The following is a 23,750-nucleotide window of genomic DNA, read 5'->3' as shown; positions in this document are numbered from 1 at the left end:
GGGTGGTGCATGGGTGTGATATCTCTGGAACACCCGCAGGTATTTTTTTTTCCAAATAGTTCAAACATCCACCGGGACTTTTAAACAGGGTTAACAAATGCTTACATTTTAAAAAAAGATCACTAAAAATTTAAATTTTATGAGGACCGTATTTACAGCATCAAACATGATATGATTCAATATCATATCAATCAGTTACTGGTTGGAGAAACATGAGTGCTAGGTAAGTGATGGTCTCGCTGAGATTCATCCAGCGTGACTCATTTCAGCAAAGCCTGGCCGGTGATGTGTTTTTGGCCTGTTCAAATTGAAAAATGCAGATGAGACATCATTAAAGTCTTGTCTCTGATGAAATTGCCCAGTGAGCAATTCTTCCTTCATTTGTCCAATTTAGGTAGAAAAATGGGGCTCATCAACTGCCTCGCATTTATTACTGCTGAGGCGTATTGTTCGCTTCTCTACAGTCATATGACACTTTAATGGCACTGATTTACTGTTTTCATTGTTTCTGCTGTCATGTTTTGGAATGAGAGCTCCAATATTGATGGTTTAAACAAATCTTTAAGTTTAAATGAGGATAAAACTAAAAGTTCAAATGTCCTTTAGATTCATTAGGTCTGAGTAAAAATGTGTTTATGGGTTTAAGGGAGGCTGAAAGCCTCACTGAAGGCTGACCTTTTCTTTGTGCACTTTTTGTGTACCAATGTTGCATTCATGGCCTCCAATTATGTCAAAATTGTTGTCCTGTCAAGCTGTTTCCAAGCCTGTTTTGCAGAAGAAGAATAGGTTTCAGTCATGAAAACAAGTGTTGTATCAGCCTCCGTGTGAGTCATTGTCTTCTGCCTGTTCGACAGCTTTCTGTCACACGACCAATAATATGCCTCTCCTCTACGTGTGATCAGCCCAAGTGCAAGGGATTAGCTGCTGCCAATACACGCCGGTGTAATTGATGTTAAGTGAAGAACATGGATGAAAGCTGAACAAGCCATGCTGTGATTCAGACAGGCTGGAGTCAGAGCTGCTGGCTTTGCCTGCCCCAAAACTGGTTCTAATGTTATGGGGTGTCAGTTGCAAAGCTGTGAATGTGGTACAACTATTTATATTTAGATGCCATTTTTAATCTTTTATTACTCACGTGACACCGCACCCCAACTCTTTTTGTTTGGGGGTGGGGTGGGTGTTGCATTTCAAGTATTCCTAATTAGGTGTCTTGAGCTAATAAATACGTGTTCTCCCCCTTGCATCACTACTATGTAGCTCTACGATGCAGAAAGAGTCAGCCATGTATGTTTAGCTTGAGGCCAACGGATACTGAAGGCTAACTGCAGCTACAGCAGCAAAACCATTGGAAAACAGTCTAGGAACTCTGAAGTGTGTTGTTATGTTTAATCCAATCTTTCTTTGTCTAGCCGCATGCTAATTGGCGGAGGCACTGAGCACAGTTTTGCGAGGGTTAGCAATAGGGTTTATCAGACATTTCCTCAAATTTGGTTCAAAAGTGTTGTTTGTCTTCATCTAGCAGTTACTGCAATTGTATGAACTCTAGATTCTAGAGGCTGCATTTCTTTGAGTGGCACTGGTAAGCCTTTAAGCAGCACTTCTGTACAGGATGTTGACTCTTGAACTCTTGACCTTTTACGTTTTATTATACTTAAATATGTGTTTAAAGGCTACCAGTGTTTCCATCCCCTCTATAAGTTCAAGGAACGCTAAGCTTCCCTTTTTCCTCCAGCATGTTCCGAGGCAAATGTTAGGACAGTTTAAATCTAACAATACCACAAAGTTCTCCATCTGTTCTATAGTTGATAAAAACCTAACAAAATAACATGCTGTGAGTTTATCATGGCCTGGAGAGTTTGGGGTCATCTACATTCAACCATGTGAAACTTATCTGAAAAGCAGATTTGCCTATTTGAATCTTCATCTCAGACCCCTGGAACGTTTGGAAGACCTCTCTGAGACGTCAGCACGATTATCCAGCTCGCCCTGATGAGACGCAAATGCATGTTGGGCCGAGGGCGAGACATGCAGCAAAGGTCCCAGCCACTCAAAGTGCTAGTTTTTGCCGCTGACAACCTCCCTCTGTTATTCTAAGTGTCTGACAACATAATGGTGGTGCTCCAGACCTTTTTGTTTTGCCTCCTCTGGGTCACTACTTTGTACTATTGGCTTATTGAGTGAGTTTTTGCTGCTATCCTGCCATTTTTCTGATAGCAGGTCAACTCAATAGCTTTGAATAACAGCATTACCTTCACTCCGGCTGCTGCAGGTGTCTCCACCCTTGGAACAGCAGTTTTCTCCAGGACAAAAGTGCTCTGGTCGATTTCATCACCATTTGTCTGGAAGCTGTCATCCAGGTGAAATGGTCACTGCTAACAGGGCAGCCTGCAAGGTGAAGGGTGCTGACAGCATGTGTCACCGTGGCTCACAGACAAAGTGTTGCCACCATTTGGAAATACACAAATTACTACTCATTTGTATTCTTAAAATTAGGAAATGAGCTCCTATTTTCAGCGGCGTCTTTCCATTTTTCAGCCGAATCAAGCGAAAGCTAAACTTGGCGGAGACTGTTTACGTTTGTTTTATACATTGATATTCTCGTCCTCGTAGGTCGACCTGATCCTTCTCAGGGTTGCTCAGAAACACTCTTCATTGTGATGATTGTATTTGAAATGGACCTTTATTTCATTATTTGTCTCCATCTTGCGTCGTAGTTGGTCAGAAATAGATTAAAAACCCACAGCAGCAAAAATAAAGGAAAAAGAAGAGCAGCACAGAAACACATCGCATCAGAAACTTCACAGAAAACCCTTAGAAGAGTTTTCCCTGACTGAACGCACAACACCCCTCAGGTGTTGATAACCTGCTGGTCACCAGACCCCTCCCTCAGCCCCCAGCTTCATAGCTGCATCCTGTGACCTCCCCAAAACAATTCTCCTTCATCTTCAAGATCTTTGTCCAGCCCTGAGATGAAACTGATCAGCGTGTGTGGATTTTTTTCTTGGTCATTAGTCACTGTGGAGACTGTGAGTTTTCATCCTAGAATCAGAGAAGGTAACAAATGTAGATATTTCCCAGTAGAACAGGAAATTGTTGCAACTGGACTGCCCAGATCTTTCCAAACCTCACGTCTGTTGAGCCTTGGTTACATGAAGTAGACCTGATTTGAAACCATTTGACCTGACAGAATAGACCGTCGCTGGCTCCTTCTCGACTCTTCTTAAAGTCTCTGTGTTGCTCCCTCCCATTTGTCCGGTTGTCGTCCTCCTCAGAGGGGGACTTCTGTCACATCTCCGACACACGTCTGTGACGCAAAAGCCCCCTCTTTACATTGACATGAGCACACACCCATTTGCAATAGTTTTGAAGTCTCACAGCTCAATAAAATCGGACCAAATTCCAATAATCCCTATCATCCCCAAAGCATGGGAGGGTTTAAGAGTACAGAAATCATCTGTTATATTCCAACTTTGCCCCTGCCCCTGCTCGGAGTCTGCACACAACATTGCCAAGCTCCGTGTTTATGCAGATATTCATATGCATTATTCATCCCGCCTGTAATTATTTTGCAATCCTTTCATGAATTTGTGAACAGTCAGTACAACAATGCCTTCAAGTCATTTTAGAGTCTTTCATATAGGCCCAATTTCAACAAAAACATGTCTTCCCATCAAAAGAGCATTTACTTCATTAGAAGAAACAGTGCTTGATGTAGCATCGGAGCGGGGGGATTTTATCCATCCATATCCATCCATCCATCCATCCATCTTCTGTACCGGGTTGCGGGAAGACCTGGAACCTATCCCTGCTGACATTGGACATGGTCAACGGGGGAAGCGAGGATCGAACCAGCGACCCTTCGGACGGCCACTCTACCGTTTGTTTTTTTTTTAGCATTTTAAAATACATTTTTATTCCATATTTGTTGTGTTATGAACATTACCAGTAAAACCAATCTGAATCTTAGACGTATGATTATGTATTGATGTAATTCTGACTGCTATATCGGCCATTTAAGAGGCGATTGTTTGGAGTAAGGAAAGGAATATTCTCTCAAAGGTGATCATAATCGCTGCCAGGATGGTTTTGGTGGCATTTGTGTGTGTTTTTCTGTCTGTCTGCATGATTACATAAAGATGATGAGTTTCACAAAACATTGTGGAGGCATGTAGCATTGGCCAAAGAAGAGACGATCAAATTTGTGTTTGTTACATTGCCTCCAATTTTGCTGGTAAACTGACTCATACTGTTGCTGCGTGTGACCTGTTCCTTTATTACCATGAATACTCATATCCTATATTAGTGTTTTGGTACAGTGAATACTTCCTAGTACATCATTCTTATTCCCATGGCCCCAACAACTTCTGTTTACTCCTGTTTAAGTGATGTCGACTAAAAACTAAATTACCCATCTTACATAGAAAATTACTCAGGCTTTTACAATAAAAGTCTTGAGTAGGCACCAGTGGGCTGAAGGCTGAGTGCCACAGACAGAGAGAGAGAGACTCAGAGAGAGTATTCAAACATGGAATAACACATTGTTAGTTTTGATTGTTTCATTTCACTGACTTTTGGAAAAATTAAATCGCTCATTTATGGAAAAGTGTACATTCTGTAGCATATTCCCACACTGCAGTTTCAGTATACTATATTATCTCAAGAGCAGTATGAAAAGGGTTGATTTTTTTACCATTGAATTTAGTCCAAAAATGACAATAATATTTCCATTTAGAAATAAATCTGTATAATCCTGTTTGACGCCCAATTAAAGACAACACATGATGCCCACGTCTTACCTCGCTGGTATGAAAATGATCACCAAAATGTGTTTTCATCAGCATTTAGCTGCAAGGTATTGCTATTTTTTGGCATTAATATTCATGGACGAATGTAGCAGCAGATTTGAGAAATGAATGATGAGCCCATTTCAAACTGTCCCATGCTTCAGGGTAAAGAGGCTTCCCCCAACAGAAATAATCAAGCGGTAGTTTATTCTTTACACAAGCAATTTGACAAAACTTCCACGCAGCTTTATTCAAGTGAAAAATATACTGAGCCAGCAATGCAAAGAGATTGATGGTTTTCTACTGCCGGATTGTGTTTTGAGACAGAGTCAAGCTGAAAGAGAATCCAGCACATTAAATATGTTAACATACGGCAAAGCTTGAGAGGCTCGTTACCATGGAGTGTCGCAACAAGAGGTCTCACTCTTTGAAATAGCTCGCTGGATCCGAGCTGAGTTTTGTCATTACAAAGGCAGCAAAAATAAGTGGAAAATGTCTCAAAAGTCAGTCAGGGACAAATATCTGACTTATCTTCTCTAGAATGGAAGGAAGGTAATTCACATAAACACACACACAAAAATCAATTCACTCCTCTCAAAGACAACAGGTTGCTTTTGAATGGACTTTATGTTAAAAGCCTAAAATAAGATAAGATCGTCCCACAGTTGGGAAATTTAACAATAAATAAGGTCAATAATTCATACAATTTTTGTTTCATGACATAAAATATGTTTGTCAGTGTCACACTTGTGAATTCCAGTATGTTTATGTGTTGGAGAGTTGGTAGCAAGTGGCTAAAAGAGAGTAAACTAAAAAAATTGAACATGCTGACGCAGAAAACAAAAGAAGCATGAAGCTAGTTAGCGTAACGTTAGCATTGTACTTTTAATGGTTGAATTATGCTGCAAATATAAAAGTGGTGTTCATTTGTTAAGAATATCTCACAAAGCAGTGCGTGTTGTAACTTTTTGTTTGCTTCAGAATTTATTGTTTGATAATATTCAGAAATCCAATCAAAAAATCCTATTGGCTATCGGTCGAGGGACCGCAGAGCTCATAGCTTTGCTAATTTGACGATCAACATTACATCATCCCTGCAGCACTCTATTCGTTTATGGAGAACATTTGAAGCCTATTTTATTCTCTAAAGAATAATAAAAAAATATTCATTGCTCTTTTAAGCCTGTCCTCAAATGACTCTGTATAAAACTAGGCTGTTGGAGGATGATGTGGTGGTACAGTATGTTCTCATACCAGCTTTGTTGGCTCACAAAATTATCAATTAAATAAAGCCTTGTTTTCTCATACCACCATAAATAGCCCCGTGCTTGTATGCAACAATGAGCATCCAGCTCTGGGTTGCTGCTATTAGACGAGTCACTGACAGCTGTCTTCTGAAGGAACATATTAAATGTGGTTACTGGATAATTATCTAAGTTAGGCTGAAATAGAATCATCTTTCTGAGGGTTTTCCTGTCAATCTCAAGCGAGGCCACAGCTGTCCACATTCACTCTTCCCCAAAGAGGGTGAAGACCTCTATTAACCTCGTTTCATTTCACTTCTTTTTCAGATTTGGTTTTATTTGCGAGCGTGATAGATATTTTGTGGCATAGTTCATGAAAAGTAATGCAAATGCAGATAAGAGCTGAATTTTGTACTTAATATGCTAATAAGTGTAATTATAAAGTTGATATGAAATCCATGAGTGCAGATTAAGGGGATAATCTTCGCCTCGTCTATGTAGTAAATTGACACATTTAATGTAGCCTATCATATTTAACGGTCGGTTTGTCACTTATGATGGGATTTCCCTGGACATTTGTGCACATTAATGAGCGAAGGGGCAAACGTGGTCCTGTTTGGATTTTTGAATACATGAGTGTAAGATCGTGAGCTCGTCACGGGACGGTTGCTGAGAGCGCTGGCGATCTGTTGTTTACCTGCTTCAATCAAGGCTGTCCTGTTTGACCTGAATGCTTCTATCAACACTGTGGCATCTTTCATCTCACTCATTAGACAGGATCTCCTCCCGGTCAACACTTTAATCAGACCCCAAGGATATGAGGTCTTTTTGTGTGCATACTTTAAACTCTGCAGACTCCCTGGAGTGTTGTTATTGAGAAGCACAGCGTACACTTAATCACTGGGCAGTGTAGTAAAAGTAAAACGCACTGGAGGAAACCACAGATTGTGTTGTTAACACAATGTTCTCTCACCGCTAATTAGATTGTATGAAAGTAATGAAAAGAGACAAACTATTTTTAACTTATTTCATCCAACTGCTTTAGCTGCCAGATATTTATTGTTGTTTCTGGCCGATAGGATAAATGACCTTGTACTATTGTATTTTTCAGGGTGAGTACTACATTAACAGATGGTATATGAGGTAGGCGTATTATCGCCGCAGTGGTAGGCTGCACATTGGCATGGAACAATAGCTTTTGGAAGTGGAATCATAACTCTTGATGACAAAGTTGACTAATCATGGCAATCATTAACTGCTTGTTAAGCATGTGCAATGTATTGATGCCAGACCACAGTGACATTAGCCGCTTTAGCTAACATTAGCGTCACTGACTGAAATGATTATCTGAATCACGCAAAGGAAAGGTTTTTGACATTTGAATGTGTGAATTTACTTTTTTCCAAAGATAATTGGTAATAATTTGTTTTGAAGTGTGATTTTGATCTTTATAAGTGCAAAGCCAATTTTAATGTTGTGCACAATCTACGACAAGGGTGATTCTTCTGCAGTCTTGTCTTAGCCACTGGCTAGCCACTGCTCTTTTGAAGCCACATGAAAACTAAGAAATCCTTATGTGTAGTTGTTTTTTCCATATAATAAAGCGTTAAAATATTTTAAGCTAGAGTGAACAATGACTGCATTTCAGGCATTTAACTGAAAACTCTTTAAAAAAATTCCACTGACTTTGTGATCCAGAACAATGCTAATGTGCTTGTGGATTTTGCAACTCATTCCTACCACACTATATTGACCCTCTACAATAGCCTGCTACTTGCTTCATAGCATGCTAACTGTCTGAATTTGGTGTGAGGCTGCCATATCACTCCATGCAAGGAAGAGCACAAATTGTCCCTGCCAGATGTGATCAAAAAGCACAGTGCTGTTAGCACTGCATTTAGCTAAGTACATAAACTACACATCTAAACACATACCTGGTAGCTGTCTTGTACAATTTGATAAACTCTGAAACAGACTTAGCTTTTATTCCATCTTCCCCTTCTGCTCGTATCATGGTTACACCACATACAGATTTGATCACGGTTGCACTTTGAAGGGTCAACTGAGGTTCAAGTTGAAATAATTTGAATTTTGAGCGCAGTGCTCAGTGGAAAATGTGGTTTTCCATGAAGACCAAAATTGTGCATTCCTCTATCATAAAGTATGATTAGGAAAGTATGCTGTACTTGTTACATAATGAATGAACTGTACCTCAAAAAATACAGTTTCCTATCAATAAACATTGAAGTGTTTTCAGAGATTGGATGAGCAATAAAGAAATGCATAAGTAAAAGTCTGCAATGCCTGCAAACAGCAGCAATGTCAAATTTGTGGAGGAGGTCAATTGCTGCTTGTATGTGTGCAGACAATCACACTCCTGCAAACGAGTGTGTAGGCTGGTTCTTTGCCTGAGGATGATTTGTGGAAAAACCAGCAAGAGCATCACAAGAAACATAGTCAAACAAATATCCAACAGAGACAGTGGTGCTTTACTGAGCTCATAAACTTCCCATTTAATATGATCTGAAGGCAAGTAGACATGGAAACTGCACCAGTAGGTGACTTCTGAGATTGCACACTCACACCTTAACCTGACATAAGTCACTTATATAACACAACTGTCTAATAGAATAATATCTCAACATTTTTTATTATATTTAGACAGAGACTGCAATGATTTAGCTACCTATTATGATGTTGGGTACTCACAAGAGATTGCATCCAGAATGAAATGAAAATCAATGCAGCATGGGCTCAGATTTCCTGACTAGAACCGTGGAGTCCTACATTTCACTAGATGTAGTTCGACACTGTCTTTTTACTACCGTAGATCCTCCCTGCTAAGAGTATAATCACATATTTCAAACAGATCTAAAGAGCAAATTCTCTGTTAAGAGACTCATAACCCAAGCCAAGACTGCTCTTATAACAATGATCTTCATGTTTAGACTTTAAACATTTCCCTCATCAGTTGGAATCACAGTGAAATAACAATATACCATGGCTCTTTTTTTTTTTTCCCCAAGTATGTGCTAGAAAACAGGTTTAACGTCTCTGGAATCACATCCCGGGCAAATGGATGAGCAAAGTAAAGTCCTGCATCATTAAATTATCAATAATCATATACTGCAATTCATTGGTGCCTTTTAGTTGTTATTTGAAGCACTTTAAAACCTGCTCTGTCACCCAATGGGCTTGTTTTCAAAGTGCATTATTTTAGCCTTTTACATGGCAGATTTTAGGGGCAGCATGGCTCAGAGGTAGAGTCGCTCGTTCGATCCTCACTTCTCCCGGTGACCATGTCAAAGTATCCTTGAGTAACATACTGGACCCATACTTGCTCCTGATAGTCCTGCGACCTGGGATAGGCTCCAGCCCCCCCCCCCCCCCCCCAACTCTAAATGGATAAGCTGCATAGAAAATGGAAGGATGGATGGATGGCAGATTTTTGTTGGGGGGTGTGACACTTGCGACATGTTCTACGTCAACAGCAGAATATTTTTCTCTGCCTCCTTAAAAATAAAAGCAGCGATGCTTTATTTGTTTTTCTTTCAGGGTTGGTTTAAAGAGCCTTATTCTGAAAATGTCCGCCTGAAAGTCCAGCTGCTCTGTTGCTCGTTGTTTTTGGTAGCTAAGCTAATGTAGCTTAATTCAACTGTTGTTTGTGCTGTGTGCTGTGCGTATGTATGTTTGTATGTATCTGTACTTCATAATTCACCCGTCTCCTCTGTCCTGTCATGTTTTGAGTAATTCATTTTTATAAATACTGTATTGTACTATATATCTGGAAGGACTCATCAGTAAAAGCCTCAGACGTGTAGGTCAACTAGCGACACCCTGTGTCGCTCACGTTTTGTGTTATGATTCATGAAACATTCCAACCCAAATGCAGGCCACACCCCTCTGACATTTACTTTCAGTGAGTGATTTTCTGAATTTCAAGTTGATCTAACGTCCTCTCTTGTCATTCATCTCTTTCTTTTCAACCATCTTCATATCTCGAGAGTGACAAAGAGTCTTTCTTCCCCCGCAAGCTGGATTTTGCTTTGCATTTCATCATGTCAGTCCAAACCATGGCCAGTGTGTGTGCGTGTGTGTGTGTGTGTGTGTGTGTGTGTGTGTGAGTGAGGAAGAACCAGAACACTGTGGCAGGTGCAGGTCTTTCAATATACCAGCAGAGCACCGATAAATGATAAAAAGCAAAAACAAATCTTGATAGGAAATGTTATTAAAGAGTTGGTGAAGTGCTAAATCACTGAGCCAACTATGTGCAGGTGACAGCTACACAGACTCTAACTGTCCTCTGTTCTGAATGAAACAACAGATTCAGATGTCGTCTGTTCCAAATCGATAACCCAGTCACCTGCAGAGGGGTGCACCAGCAGCAACCTGCTTAACTAATAATCAAGTCACATCCATCATCCAATTTTAAATTCCCCACCTCACACCCGCCCTTCCTCGGCAGGGCTTAACTTGTCCTCTTGTGTTTTCCCTGAGTGACACTTGGAAGTTGGGGGTTGGGGTGGCAGTGATGGTCGGGGAATCAGATGCATCTGCTCGTTGCCAGTTTCCAGCTTTGCTCTCGCTAAAATGAGACAGACTGACACAAGAACCTGGAGAGCTCCTGGCTGATAAGTTCTTCAATATTAAAAGGTCTTTTCTCAGGAATAAAAGTTCCTCCTTCCTTACATCTTTCCAGCCTCATTGAGGTCCGGGAAAAGTCCACTTTAAAGCTTTTCTATTGAGGTGCTACACCCACCAGGTTTTCATCGGTGCATTGCTGTGGCAGTGCACCACCACTCCTTAAAGAAGAGCTAGAAAACAAACGGAGAGCAGGCATCATGGGACCATCAAAGAGGAAGTCCCCCACATAACTGATACACAATACCAGTCATACAATCTCTACAGGTTCACGCTCTCCAATGAACGTATATATGCGCTTGTCAAATTTTAATTGATCATATGACGCAAACATGCTGCAATCAAGATGATGTACAGAAGTCGAAATATTCCTCTTTCAGCCATTCCACACGTGTTTGAGGAATTACTGCAGATCGTAATAAGTCACTGGCATGTCCAGCAAAGTAGTGCTAATAACTACAATATATCTTGCCGAAGTTCTAGAACAGTCCTCAGGATCTTCGGGTGATCCAGACCACCTCCAAAAGTTAGTCCCTGTCCCTTACACATCTTTTCACCAATTCAATTTAAATTCACCTAGTTGTTTTTTTTTTTTAGATATCCTGTTAAACAAAAAAACAAAAAAAAAACTTGCATCTTTGATTGCCTGTCAGCCATTTCTATTTCGTGTTTTTTAGGAGTACATGAGATGAAGGTTGTTCAGACACACTTCCTGAAGGGGATTCACATTCTCCTCTTGATGCACTTCTGGTTGCATTTACATGCACAACCCAACAGTTCATAGAACAGTTCCCTAGATCAAGAATACCACTGCCTGAATAAGTGATTAAGGCTCTCATCCTTAGCCCTGGTTATCAGGCACATGAAATATTATATTTCCTGTAAATACTTGGAAGTGACAAAGTGAGGTGACTTTTGACCTGTTCTAAGCGCAGTGATATTTAAACACACTTTTGCATGCTTAGAAAAGTGGTAACAAATGACCAAGTTTAAATGTTTGACATAAAACTATTTTTAGTTTGATAATTACGATCTAGTTAAATTAATTGCCAACTGTGTTAAAGGTCACATTCACCAGCTCGGAGTTCTCTGCATCAACCCGTGGCTGAAACCCTCGCTGTAACCGTGATCGCTCTCGTAAAAACCCCTGCACTCGATTTTAAAAATACAATATTTTAAATCAAATTCACATTTAGCTTGTGAGAATGTTCATGCGCTCATGAGTGTTACTCTCTTATCGCTGCATTAATCCCACTTTACCACTCCAACGCACTGTATGGCAGCTCCATAAGACCCTCGCATGGTTCAACAGCACCGTCCTCATAATGAAGTGACTCTTTGAATGTAAGAGTCGTTTAGGGGAATTCTGACTCCAGAGAAAACACTTTGCATCATATAAGCATTTGCATACAATAATGCTGCTTTTAGACTGCTTGATCATGTAATGTTTTCTCTTTGCTGTTGCTCCCCCCAAAGTAACACAAGCAATTCAGCACCTACTAAACTGCAGTGTTAATGTTCTGAGGATGTGAAACAACTCCTGTCTGCTAACGTTTATTTTTCCCCGACAGCGCCGTAACAAAGCTGGATTAGATGTTGTCAGAAACGTCTCTGAGGGAAAAGGTGAGACTTTCTCTGTACAAAAGGGATCTCAGTAGCAATAAGCATTGATTTCTGTCGAGGTTCGCCTCTCAGAGCCAACAGCAACAACAACAACAAAAGTCCAATTGAGCTTGATTATAGCACAATGATTACTGAAGCTGGAATCACAGCGCCTCGTGTCTTTGAAAAGGCAGGATTGGCGGAATTGCATTAGATACACTCAAATCCCAGATTTAATTGAGGCTGGCAACTGTAAGAGGTTCATGGGGTGCTTTAAAAAGCCATAATTGCTGTAATATAGGTCCCTAGATGTGAGACTCTGCTATAGAGAGAGTAAGTCCAATCAACATCAGGGCAACTGATCAGAACAGAGGGTTATGTAAAGTAAAGAAGGACATGTAGAAAAACTCAACAATGTGAGTATGTGACATGTATTTGACATCAAACACCGGTATTCCAGGCGTAATCTTACTTTATTGAGGGGAGCTCACGTCGCTGGGAAAATCACCCGGAGCAGAGTGGATTTTCTGATGAGCTCAAATCACGCAGAAAATGAAAAAAAAAAAAAAAACCACTTAGGACTTACTTTTCACATATGGTAAGATAGTAAGATCTCACGTTTGCGCCTGGTGTTTTTGAAGCATTCTGACGATCATAATTGAGCTCAAATGTCAGATTTTTGGGTGAAAGCAGAGCATCAGTGAGGCTCGGTGTCAACATGCAAGGTTGTAAGAACATTTTTAAAATGACATCACTGTTAGGGCCTGTCTCTACTTTTTTGTGGCCGCTGCAATCGGTCGTAAGCATTGCATTTTTGAGTTGTTTGTCCGTCTGTCCTTCCTGTCGTCTGACACGATGGCCGTCAGAGAGACTCAAGCGTGAATGGAAAAGATCAAGGTCGCTGTGCCAGGTATACAAAACACACATTTCCTATGTTGTTGTTTTTTTTCTGTACAGTTGTTTGTATTTATTTGTGGCTATTGTTAGTGCTCCACCAATGAAGATGTGGACGAGTGAAGCAGCAAAGAGAGGTGGGGGTGTACCGGTGTGGGTTGTTTTGGCAAAGATGACTAGATGGTAAACCTCCCAGTGGGACTAAACCACATTGTGAGCCAGACTGCCTCCAGCTGTGGTCTGGCACATCTGATAAAATTCAACATATTTATTTACCATCATCATGCGATGTACTTGTACCATTTACAGCTGCACCTTTAGCTCTGTTGTTCCAGGAATGTTCTTATAAAGGCAGGATAATGTTCTTTACGACACCTTAGGAAATATTGGACGATAACCTTAAAATGTTAGCTTCTTTAGTATGTTGGAGTTGGCTAATAACGTGTTTTCTTGCTAGTTAAAAAGATATTCTTTGCAAATCAAATCTTTGTATGTCAGCCAGGGTTGAGGAGGCACTCCCTGCTAGCTGGATGATGGGTCCAGATAAAGATTGAATTTTAACAGCAAAAGACACAAAACCATTGTTTCCCTGATACAGACACAAGATTGAATTCAGTAGTTGCATCGTGTCATTTGTTTGTTGGCAGGATATTTAAAGTTGCCTTTTATTGTTTATTTTACGTCTTAATTTCGACTTTTTTTGTATTTCTTATTGTGTGTTTTCGCTTTGACGGTTGCATTTCTGTAGCTTATAGAACTTCGACCCGTGTAGCTTATAGAACTTCGACCCGTGTAGCTTATAGAACTTCGACCCGTGTAGAAGAAGTATCCTGTCCAGGTACATGGAAGGAATGATAGAGAGCTAAGCAGGCTAAGAATGTAATTGGTATCTACCTGTGCATGAAAATGCCTGCAAGTAATCATTGAATTATTCATCTAATATGCTAAGTATTTCTATTTCAATGCCTTAAACCTCCCTCGGTGGGAAATTACATAACTTAAGTGATGAACAAATTAAAGGAGCTCACTTTTCATGAATGTGGATGGAATTTATATAATTTGAGACTCAGAATCACTTAGAATGCAGTCTGAAAAGAATAATAAAATGTCAGATTCAATTTTTGATGGATAGTTTTCATGATTAAGAGGTAAAAATTACCTTGCAGTACAAACACACACACACACACACATGCACAGAAAGTGTGAGATGTAGAATGTCTGTACTGCTCATGTGTTAAATTGGTTTACACTTCTTTGATTTCATTTGTCTAAATGATAAAACACATACATACAAACCTCCCTCCATGTGTTGTTCCCCTGTGGAGATTCTGACATTTAGCAGTTTGTTTTGCACATGTGAAGGTGATGTGATGCACATTTCTGCCAGCAGTTTGATTCAATTATATAATTCTACAAGAGGCTGTCATGCACCAGACAAAGCAGCTCTCGAATAAACTACAAGATAGTAAACAAAGACTTTCTAAATGCTTCCTGGAGAAGTGCCCACTGACAAAACCTCCCTGATGGAGATCTTCTTTGACTATCTGACCATCTCCGAGTTGTGACTTTGACCTACTTCTCTGACTCTGATCTCTGGCTTACGACTGACACTAGGACTACATCCCCCTTAATCCATTGCGATTTCTGTTCTTCATGGAGGGGGGGGGGGGGGGGACCATGGATCATGTGATGTCACATAGCACCCTGAAAATCTCTTGACTTTGATCTCAGTCAATCTCTGTCATCTCTGACGTGCAGTTCCCCAATTCTGTCTGTCATCCAGGCGTCTTTGATGTCTGACTGCTTTGATCGCTACATACATACCGATAGAATCAGAGCCATGCAGAGTCTTGTCTGTCATTTCAAATTGTGTCATCTTGTTGCTGTGGTACTACGATGGCTTTGTCATCTCATACCTGAGACCCTCGAACCTGGCAGTGCTCATACTTAACGTCGATCTGATGAGGGGTTGTTGTTGACTTAACTGATTTGGAGCACACGGACAGACAATCATACAGGGATTTCTTGTGTCCATAGTGTGATAACCAGTGTATTTTAATAAATGACATTCAATTTTAAAGGCAAGGCTTTACATGGCATCATAACAACAGCCTCTGCCCTTAGACCTTCACATCGACTGAGGAAAAACTCCATAGAAAACCCTTTTAACAGGGAAAAAAAACACAGCTTTTAATTTTCCAAGGAAACTCCTCTTGGAATTGTTGTGTAACAGACGTATAATGCAGCACCTGGCAACAGCATTTATTAGAATCCTCTGTCCACTCGTGCGTACGTCACAGGCTCTGCTGTAGGCTCCTCCTGACGGCGTAACGGCGGTCAAATAGTTTCAAATGTCATACAACTCCTGCGAAATGACTCCTCACAATAACTGTTTACTATAAGCATTTCATCCATTTGAAAGAAAAGGAACACAATTACATTATTTATCTAGATTCAAGAAACTTCCTCTAAGGAAACTGAAACATTGCAGTTGGCTAGGACACAGCGCTTCAGATCTATAATCAAGTTAGCAGCGGGCTCACCAGAAGTAGCCACGTCGGCTGGTGCGAGTCTCTGGTAGTAGCGCTACACGTCCTGGGAGTGCTGGCATGTTGCCATGGACACAAAGTCCATCTACTGTTCCATGTCGAGATGTAGCTGGTGGTGATGAACTCGTTTAAGGACTTAAGTGTCAGGGATGTTCACTTATATGAAAACAGGATGCACTGTAGATTTAATGATTCCATTAAATACAATCAATGCAGTAAAACGGACTCATGAAAAGATCCATTTGATCATTTTTGCTGTTTTTAGTTTAGTGGCAAATAAAGGCTGGTTGTATATTTGAATGTATGCTCTGGTCTTCATCCTTTCTTTGACCTTTATCGCAGGAGCAAAGTTGGCATCCGCAGCATCAGGTTTTGTCACGTCTCCTCACTGAACAATTAAAAAAAAGATTTAGTGTCCAACATCCCCTGACACGCATGTAATTAATATTCTCCGCTGTCTACTGTGTTTATACAGCACTCGGTAAACATGACTGACTTTTGTTGCATGTTGGACAGTGGTCATGCTCTGCTAAAGGAATATATTATATCCCTGACAGGCCTTGGGCAGTCTTGCTTATTAAAACTATTTATTTGCCTCCTCCTAATGGCATAATTAATCTAGCCTGAAATTGGAAATACCACATAAACCGCTGTCTGGCCGTAATCTCCATGACGGCAAATAAACTCCCTCCATGCTCAGCAGCAGGAATGTGAAATATGAGTTGTTTAAGTTCGATCTCACAATCAGCGACAGTGCATGCTGTGTTAGCATGCTCACCCCTGGCACCTCACCCGCTGTTTGGAACGTGTTCATAATTTCAAATCCGGGAATTGAAAGCGATGTTCATGAGAAGAGTGATTCAATATTTAGACCAACTTCCATCGCTTCAGGTTAACAATAGAGAACACGACGTTCACGTGCTCAACCAAATGTTCCCCACTTTGTCCTTAATATTAAAATCTAAATTGTAGAGATGGATGTGTAGGACATGTTTGTTCTCAGGTTCCTCACATCCTCACTTTTCTTTAGAATTACCTATAAGCCTCAATAGATTGTTTGCAGAATAACTTCAGTATCTTTATTATGGCATCAATAAGATTGGGTTTGCAATCAAAATTTTATTTGGAAAAAATATATATATTACCACAACCATTAAAATTATGTTTTATTGCAAGTAAGATACACTTTTGATTATTATATGAATGGAAAAGTTGTGCTGCCAAGTTCAGAAGTTGTGCTTGTCTCTACTGTTAAAAGTTTTAAGGCTGGTCTTCATTGACCCGTCTCAGGCACCTGGCTGAGGTGCGTTTCATCCCTCCAACCCTGCCTGAGATTCACTTCAACAGCAAAAAAACCCAAACTTCCCATCATTAACCATCTATTTGATGCAGCGTTGATAGTTTTGCTCTTTAATGATATTTCACTTGCAAATCCAAGCAGATAGTAATTGTAGATATAATCCATCTCGACTCAAAATGAATTATTGAAAAGGGGATAAAAATATGCCGGTAAAGCTTTTTAGCATTTAAAGGTGAACAGAAATGAATGGACTTTATTGATCAATCCCTCTGTGATTCTGAGTTTTGTATTTAAGTGATATATAATCAAATTGTAGTATAAATCGGTGCCTTTAGATCACGAATGATGAATTTCCCTCCCGAATAACATCTTTGTTTCTCCAGAACACCAGTCAGGTACAGTTAGCTGGAGGCTAAAGACGACGGATCACCAACAACAGCAGAACTGTCAAGAAATTAGCATTTACAAAGTGTATTATCCCACTAAATTAATCCACCCTCATTATCCACAAAAGCTTTAATATGAGCTGGAACAAACTAAGGAGAACCCTTGTGGTTAAGCCCTCTGTCACAGTTGAACCAATCCCTCACGCCTGGTCATGGCTGCTCAAGATTTGGGGCATTTTGGCTGTTGGCAGTAATTTGTGTCTATGGAACACACAGCTAGCTTCAAGCTAATCATGCGTGCCTGGCTCTTTCTGCATTCTGGAGTGACAAAGTGATGCAAGAGGGGGAAATACAGATATGTCCATCCATCCATTTTCTACCGCTTATCCTGTTAAGGGTCGTGGGTGGGGTGGAGCCTATCCCAGCTGACACTGGGTGAGAGGCGGGGTTCACCCTGGACAGGTCACCAGTCCATCACAGGGCCAACAGGAGCAATTAGGGGTTCAGCATTTTGCTCAAGGATACTTGGACATGGTCACTGGGGGAAGTGAGGATGGAACCAGCAACCCTTGAGTGGCTAGACGGCCACTTGGGGAAGCTCATCAGTTTAGACATGAAAAAAAAAAATAGTTCAACAGTATGAAGGGTAACCATCTAAGTAATAGGTCTTAAAAGCCAGAGAGAAAAATGATCTCAGTTTTGAAGGTAACTTTTTTGGTTTTGAAACACACACACGCACACACACACACACACACACACACTCTTGGCTGACGCATTCTCACCTGCATATTTATTAAGGTCACTGGATGATGTGTTTATTGGCATGTCAAATGAGTGATTGATTGGATGGTAATAAAATAGCAGAGGGACCTCCTTAGACACTGTGCTCAAGGGAATCCTTTCATTTGTCCTTGTCGGTTCTACCTGTTCTGTTTTTTTTTTCTTTTCTTAAACCATTTCCTGCAAATATTCTAAACAGAGCAGTGGAAGTTCATGCACCTGCGGTTGTTGAACCCGAGAACTCGTCTGTGATTATTTTGTTGCAGCTAATTAACAAAGCAAACGATGGCGCGTGACGTCCTGCGTGTCCTTGTTTATTGGCGCTTACATACGTGTTGTCAACTTTTAATGATTTGTAAAATTAATATTTACGATTGCTTTTTACTATCAACAGCACAATAAACAGAAAAAGAACTCCTTTGAGTGGCTTGCACATACATAAAAAGAACAAGACGTGACATAAATAAATTAAAGGGCAAAAATAAAATAGAAACCAGAAGGGTCATGAAGAGTTGAGACCGATATTAACATCAAGTCTACTTCTTTAGCATACTCATAAAAAATGCATCAATCGTACTTCTTTTGTGTGTTTGCTTTCCTTTGCTGTACTTCCAAGGTCACGACACTCATGGTGTTTGTGGATGTATATTATGGTTAATGTGCTGAATAATAGAGGTTGTCTGACTAAAACGCTCCAAACAAACCTTGGCTGTATGGAATTTAAAGCTGGAACGTGGACCACATGTTGAAGCCTTCGCTCTGCTGTGACTCGTTCTACTGTCAAACAAGTTAGAAAATAGTTTTCAGCGTCACAGAACCTCTGTGGAACGTTTCCCTGTTTGGAAAGTCGAGACAAGTTGTGCACTAATATTTCTACTCCACATTTCAAGTTAGCAAAGGGCTAACCAGCTGTAGCTATCTGGGTGGTGGGCTACTCTGTTGTTACTGCTGCAGCTGTCCAACGGTGGATATGTTTTTGGGAGCTGTCGTACAATTTCTCATTTTGATTGTAACAATTTGAGCCACTAGTTTTGATTTCATTTAAAAGGATGGAAGTTATTTACAGTATCTACATTCAAGTTAGCGAGCGGCTAACTGGGTAGTAGCGTGTGCTCTGACCCTCCTGGTAGAGTAGAAATGTCACAAACGCCTTGGAGTCTGAATTGTAAACAGATTTAGCTGATTGCTGTGAGCTTAATGAGGATTGTGTGAATTTTTTGGGCGAGGGATAAAATGAAAGAGATATTAATTTATATTCCAATATCATTTACTACAGTGAAATGCTACAAAGTACGTACTTTATTATTCAAAAGCATGTTGTCTTGGTCCGACCCACAGTATATGTACAGTATCTGAATCTTTCAATCTGGGTTTTTTTTTTTTTTTTTTGGATTAGCTGTCCATCAATATAATTCAAGGTCGATGCTCTGTGAGAATAAGACAGCTCACAGAGGCTCCTGAGCTCGCAGAAGCAAAGAGCCAGTCATATGGAAGAGAAATGCTTCAGTTAGAAATGTGGGAAAACATTTGAGCAGTTCTGTGTCAAGACTAGCTTGAGAAGCTGCGTTTATTTCTTACTGTGTTAAGACTTGAGTCATATTTATAGGCCTGCTTTATCAACAGTGGCCTGAGAGCTCCTGCACTTCTCCCTCTGATGCTGTAACCTTGCTCTTCCTTTATTGAGGTGTAGCTCAGATGTTTACTGTCTTCAGAGGAGCTTCCTTCAGTGTCATCAGTTCAGCCTGCAGGGTCAACCTCATTCAACCTGGTGTGACTCCAAGGGTAAAGAAACATTTGTCCTCTATAATAAAGCATATCTGGACTTTTTCATGAAGGGCTTATTTCAACTTGCATATGTCTGAAATGAAATATCTCATTACCTCCTGCTTTATGACCATGCACCATCTCTGATCATGAGCCTTTTTTTTCGTCGGACAAGCTGGTCCTCGTTATCACAATATGCTGCCTTGAAAAGGCGGGGACGTTGTTTTAGAGGAGCGTGGGACTCTGAGGAGGTCGCATTGCAGCGGAGCAGCTGTCACCGTTTGTTGTTGAGAGCAATTAATATTGGACCACCTAAAAGAGAGGAATCTTGTGATATACATTTTTTTGTGTCTGTGGACCTGAAATTATGGGTTTTATTAATATCACACATACCCACAGGCCTATTTCATTGGGTAATGAATAATATGGCAGACAGGGAGGAATCTCTCACCCCTCCCTCCCCTCCCCTGTCGGGTGAACCTGCAATAAATTTCTAGCCAATGCCATATGGTGGCAAGTCATGTGTGGGGATTCAGGGTGCTGCGTTATTTATTTATTTCCCAGGTGTTGGTTTTCTATTAGTAATTTATGGGTTGTTGTGAGTGATCTGCCGCTGGGATCTTTGACAGAGAGTGTGCAGCGTTTTTGGAATACAGCCCAGCAAGGAACAAAGCCATGAATTTGGACTAATGTGCCAGCACCGGGATTCATCCATGAAGATTGAGTTTTCTAATATCCTTGGGCCTCAGCGATGGTCAATGGTGATTCATGTAAAGAGGCAGAGGGAGCTAAATGAGAGCTATTCTGACTACAACGCTATCAAATGCACCATTCGCTCTCATAGTCAGATTCGATCGAAATCCAGAATATCTCCTAAATATCTCATTAGTATCCTGCAATGAAATGTTGTGGTTTCTATTATATTTACCATAATTGACTTATAATAAGAAACATTTGAAGCAGCTAGATATTTCTGTCAAACATATATGCTAAAACATCTGAGGACGCATGTAGCTTATTTGCTTTTAACATCTTCCTGAGCACGATGGATGTTCCTCAATGAAGATGCAACTCTCAGTTAATACTGAATGAAATCCAACCTTAACTTGAAGCCTGTGACAGGAGTTTCTTTGAATATTTCATCAAAAATATTTCCCTGACTTATAAGTCTTCAAATGACCTCCAATGACCCTTCAGAAACTGGATTTGACTCTGCTGATTGAACTTTCTTTACCCGGCATCCACATCTGTTTGTCATAGAGCAAATGTTGCTCGTCAGAAGTTTGACTTCAAAACTTTGTTTAATCCACTCACATGGTTTGAAGCAAGGAATGTTTCTGTGCCTTCGATGTGTTCAGGGGTCAGATTTGACACTTTTTTGTTTTGTTTCAGTGCCTCAGTACCGATGGAAGCTGAGGGATGGGGGTGCTATGTTTTCAGTTGTCTGTCCCTCCGCCCCATGCGAGTTAAAGCCATGTCTCCTTGAGGTTGATTTGCCTCAAACATCCAATGATCAGGATGACCTGAAAGGATTTTGGTGTTGAAAGGTCAAGGTCACGGTGACAGGCACACCGTACCGAGGCATTCGGCAGTGATGAGGTATTTGTAATTTAGAAATTGTAGATCATTTCGAGCTGGAAAAAAAAAAATGCTGAGTCTGAAATTCGCCACAGTGACTGAGAACCGCATTCAGCAAGCATGGACTGTATGTTTGAATCGCTTAAATGGTGAAAAGTAATCAGAGCGATTTCACAGAAAAGACAGATTCATCATGACACGGATCTTCTCTGTGTCTGCGGACCTGCTACCGCCGTGTCATGTGGTATTTAGGGGTCATGGTCATTTCACGTATGAGATGGAGAGTGTAGAAATCCGCCACATAACCGTTTGACAGAATCAACAACCATATTCATCATTCTAAAAATTAATTATGATATATGATGACGGTCATTGAAGAGTGAAATACAATTATTTTATGTGCCACTCCTTGCGCGTGCACGTTTGTTTCTGCCGTCGATGTGATGCGAAACTCTTTGTTTTCTTCATTAACTCAGCCGCTCAGCAGTGACCAAAGTAAAATGGTGCAAGTGAGAATCACAGAGGAAAGCAGGGCTATTTTACTGTCTGACCTCAATTCATCTCCTGATAAGTACAACTAGTCCTGGTGGAAATAAATAACTGTCTTCCTTACACACGTTCATTATTAAGATTACATTAGTGGCACTTGTACTTGACCTCCTTATTTTATGAGTCTGATCTTTGCCATCTACTGAGGCCCTTTTGTCACCGCTATTGTAAACTCTTGCAATTAAAATACTGAAGAGGTCATCAAGGTAATCAAATTTATGTGCTGCAGGAGAAATTTAAAGTGCCCTTGAGCTCTTTTTTTCAGCAGGTTAACAACCTTAAGATACACTTGATCCTAAGCGCCTCCCCCAAGGAGCTGTTGATGTCCTTGAGTTGGTAAACAAGGATATTAGATTCAATGAAACATGGGTTTTTCAGTCTTTCAGATTGGTATCAGGCAACGTAAAGTGATGAAGGGTAACGTAACTTATCAACTCTATCACTGACTGTGACAGCTAAAGTGGAAAAATCGTCATCGTCTGCTGTGACGTCGCGCTTCTGCTCAGGAGGCTCGCTGCTAAATAGAGAAATAACCTGTTTTCAGTCATACTGACATCATATAAGCGATATTCATTGTACATTCAACATTTCTGGTGTGTCTTTCAAAAATGAAAAACCCTCACATCTGCATTTGTTTTAAGAACTCATTTGTCTGAAGTTATTTGAAGGATCTCGTTGTCAAGCAACAAACCATATTTGAATTAGTTCTGGGTTTTATTTTCGAAGAAATACAGTCAACCCAGGAGTCAGGCTATGTTATACTAAAAAAATTAGAAAAGACTGTCTGTTGAGGCTCTTATTTTGAAATAAAACTGGTGGGGTTTCTTTCTATCCCTCTGTCTGTCTAGCTGACTTTGTTTTTACACTTTCAGATACATGGAATGTATCATATGACGTTAAAAATTTTTGGGGGCGCTGCCCACAGAGTGTGTGTGTGTGTGCGTGTGTATGTGTGTGAACAGCAACATTGAGTTAGACGCAGCTGCAGAGGTACACAAGTGTGTGTTCCGGTCCTTACCGCAATTAATCCCCCCACCGAACCTAAGCTTGTGGATGGTGGCTTCAGCAGGTGTGCTTGCAGCCTCCTCTACGTCCCATCAGTTTCCAGATTTCCACTGTTGTTGCTGTCGTCTAATGTAATCAGGCTTTGGGGGCCCCCTTCAGAGTTAGGGCCCCAAGCAATTTCCTAGTGTGCCTACCGCGCTGCATCGCCCCTGAGAAAATAATTGATAATGGCTATTATTCATGCAAACATGCAGTGAGGTAATATTCTCCGCACGTGAACTGATAAATGCCTCTGCAGTCAGTAGGAGCTGAGTTTAGAGAGATAAGCAGGATTTGAGTGATGCACCCTGTAGATTTACCCCTCCAGTCGTTGGATGGAAGACACGAAAGCATAAAAGGAAAGGCGGGGGCATACCTCTGGTCAGAAGACCTATCTCTGTAAAACCAGCCGCCACTAAATTGCTTGATTGAAGGGAAAAGAAGGAATCTTGTTCCTTTTTTAATCATCCAGGGACTGTGCTGAGTGGATATTAGTGTTCTCCCCTATTGCTTCAGCTTAACAATGGTGCTTTATTCCAATTTAAAACACCTCATTCGCCAATGGGTGCCAATAAAGAGTGACTTCTCTCAGCCAGCAGTGAAATCACTCTCTCTCTCTCTCTCTCTCTCTCTCT

At 40.6% G+C, this 23,750-nt stretch overlaps 1 protein-coding gene across 1 annotated transcript in view; it reads left to right on the top strand.

Moving 5' to 3' along the window:
• luzp2 (leucine zipper protein 2) overlaps nt 1-23,750 on the top strand; it is a 178,523-nt gene that overhangs the window by 60,932 nt on the left and 93,841 nt on the right. The window lies entirely within an intron of this gene.

The sequence above is a fragment of the Aulostomus chinensis genome, chromosome 2 (assembly GCF_037954235.1).
Source record: "Aulostomus chinensis isolate RoL2024-O1b breed Wild chromosome 2, RoL_Achi_v1.0, whole genome shotgun sequence".
Lineage (NCBI taxonomy): Eukaryota > Metazoa > Chordata > Actinopteri > Syngnathiformes > Aulostomidae > Aulostomus > Aulostomus chinensis.
Note: the sequence above shows the minus strand (reverse complement) of the source record. Positions and strands in the feature narration are given on the sequence as shown.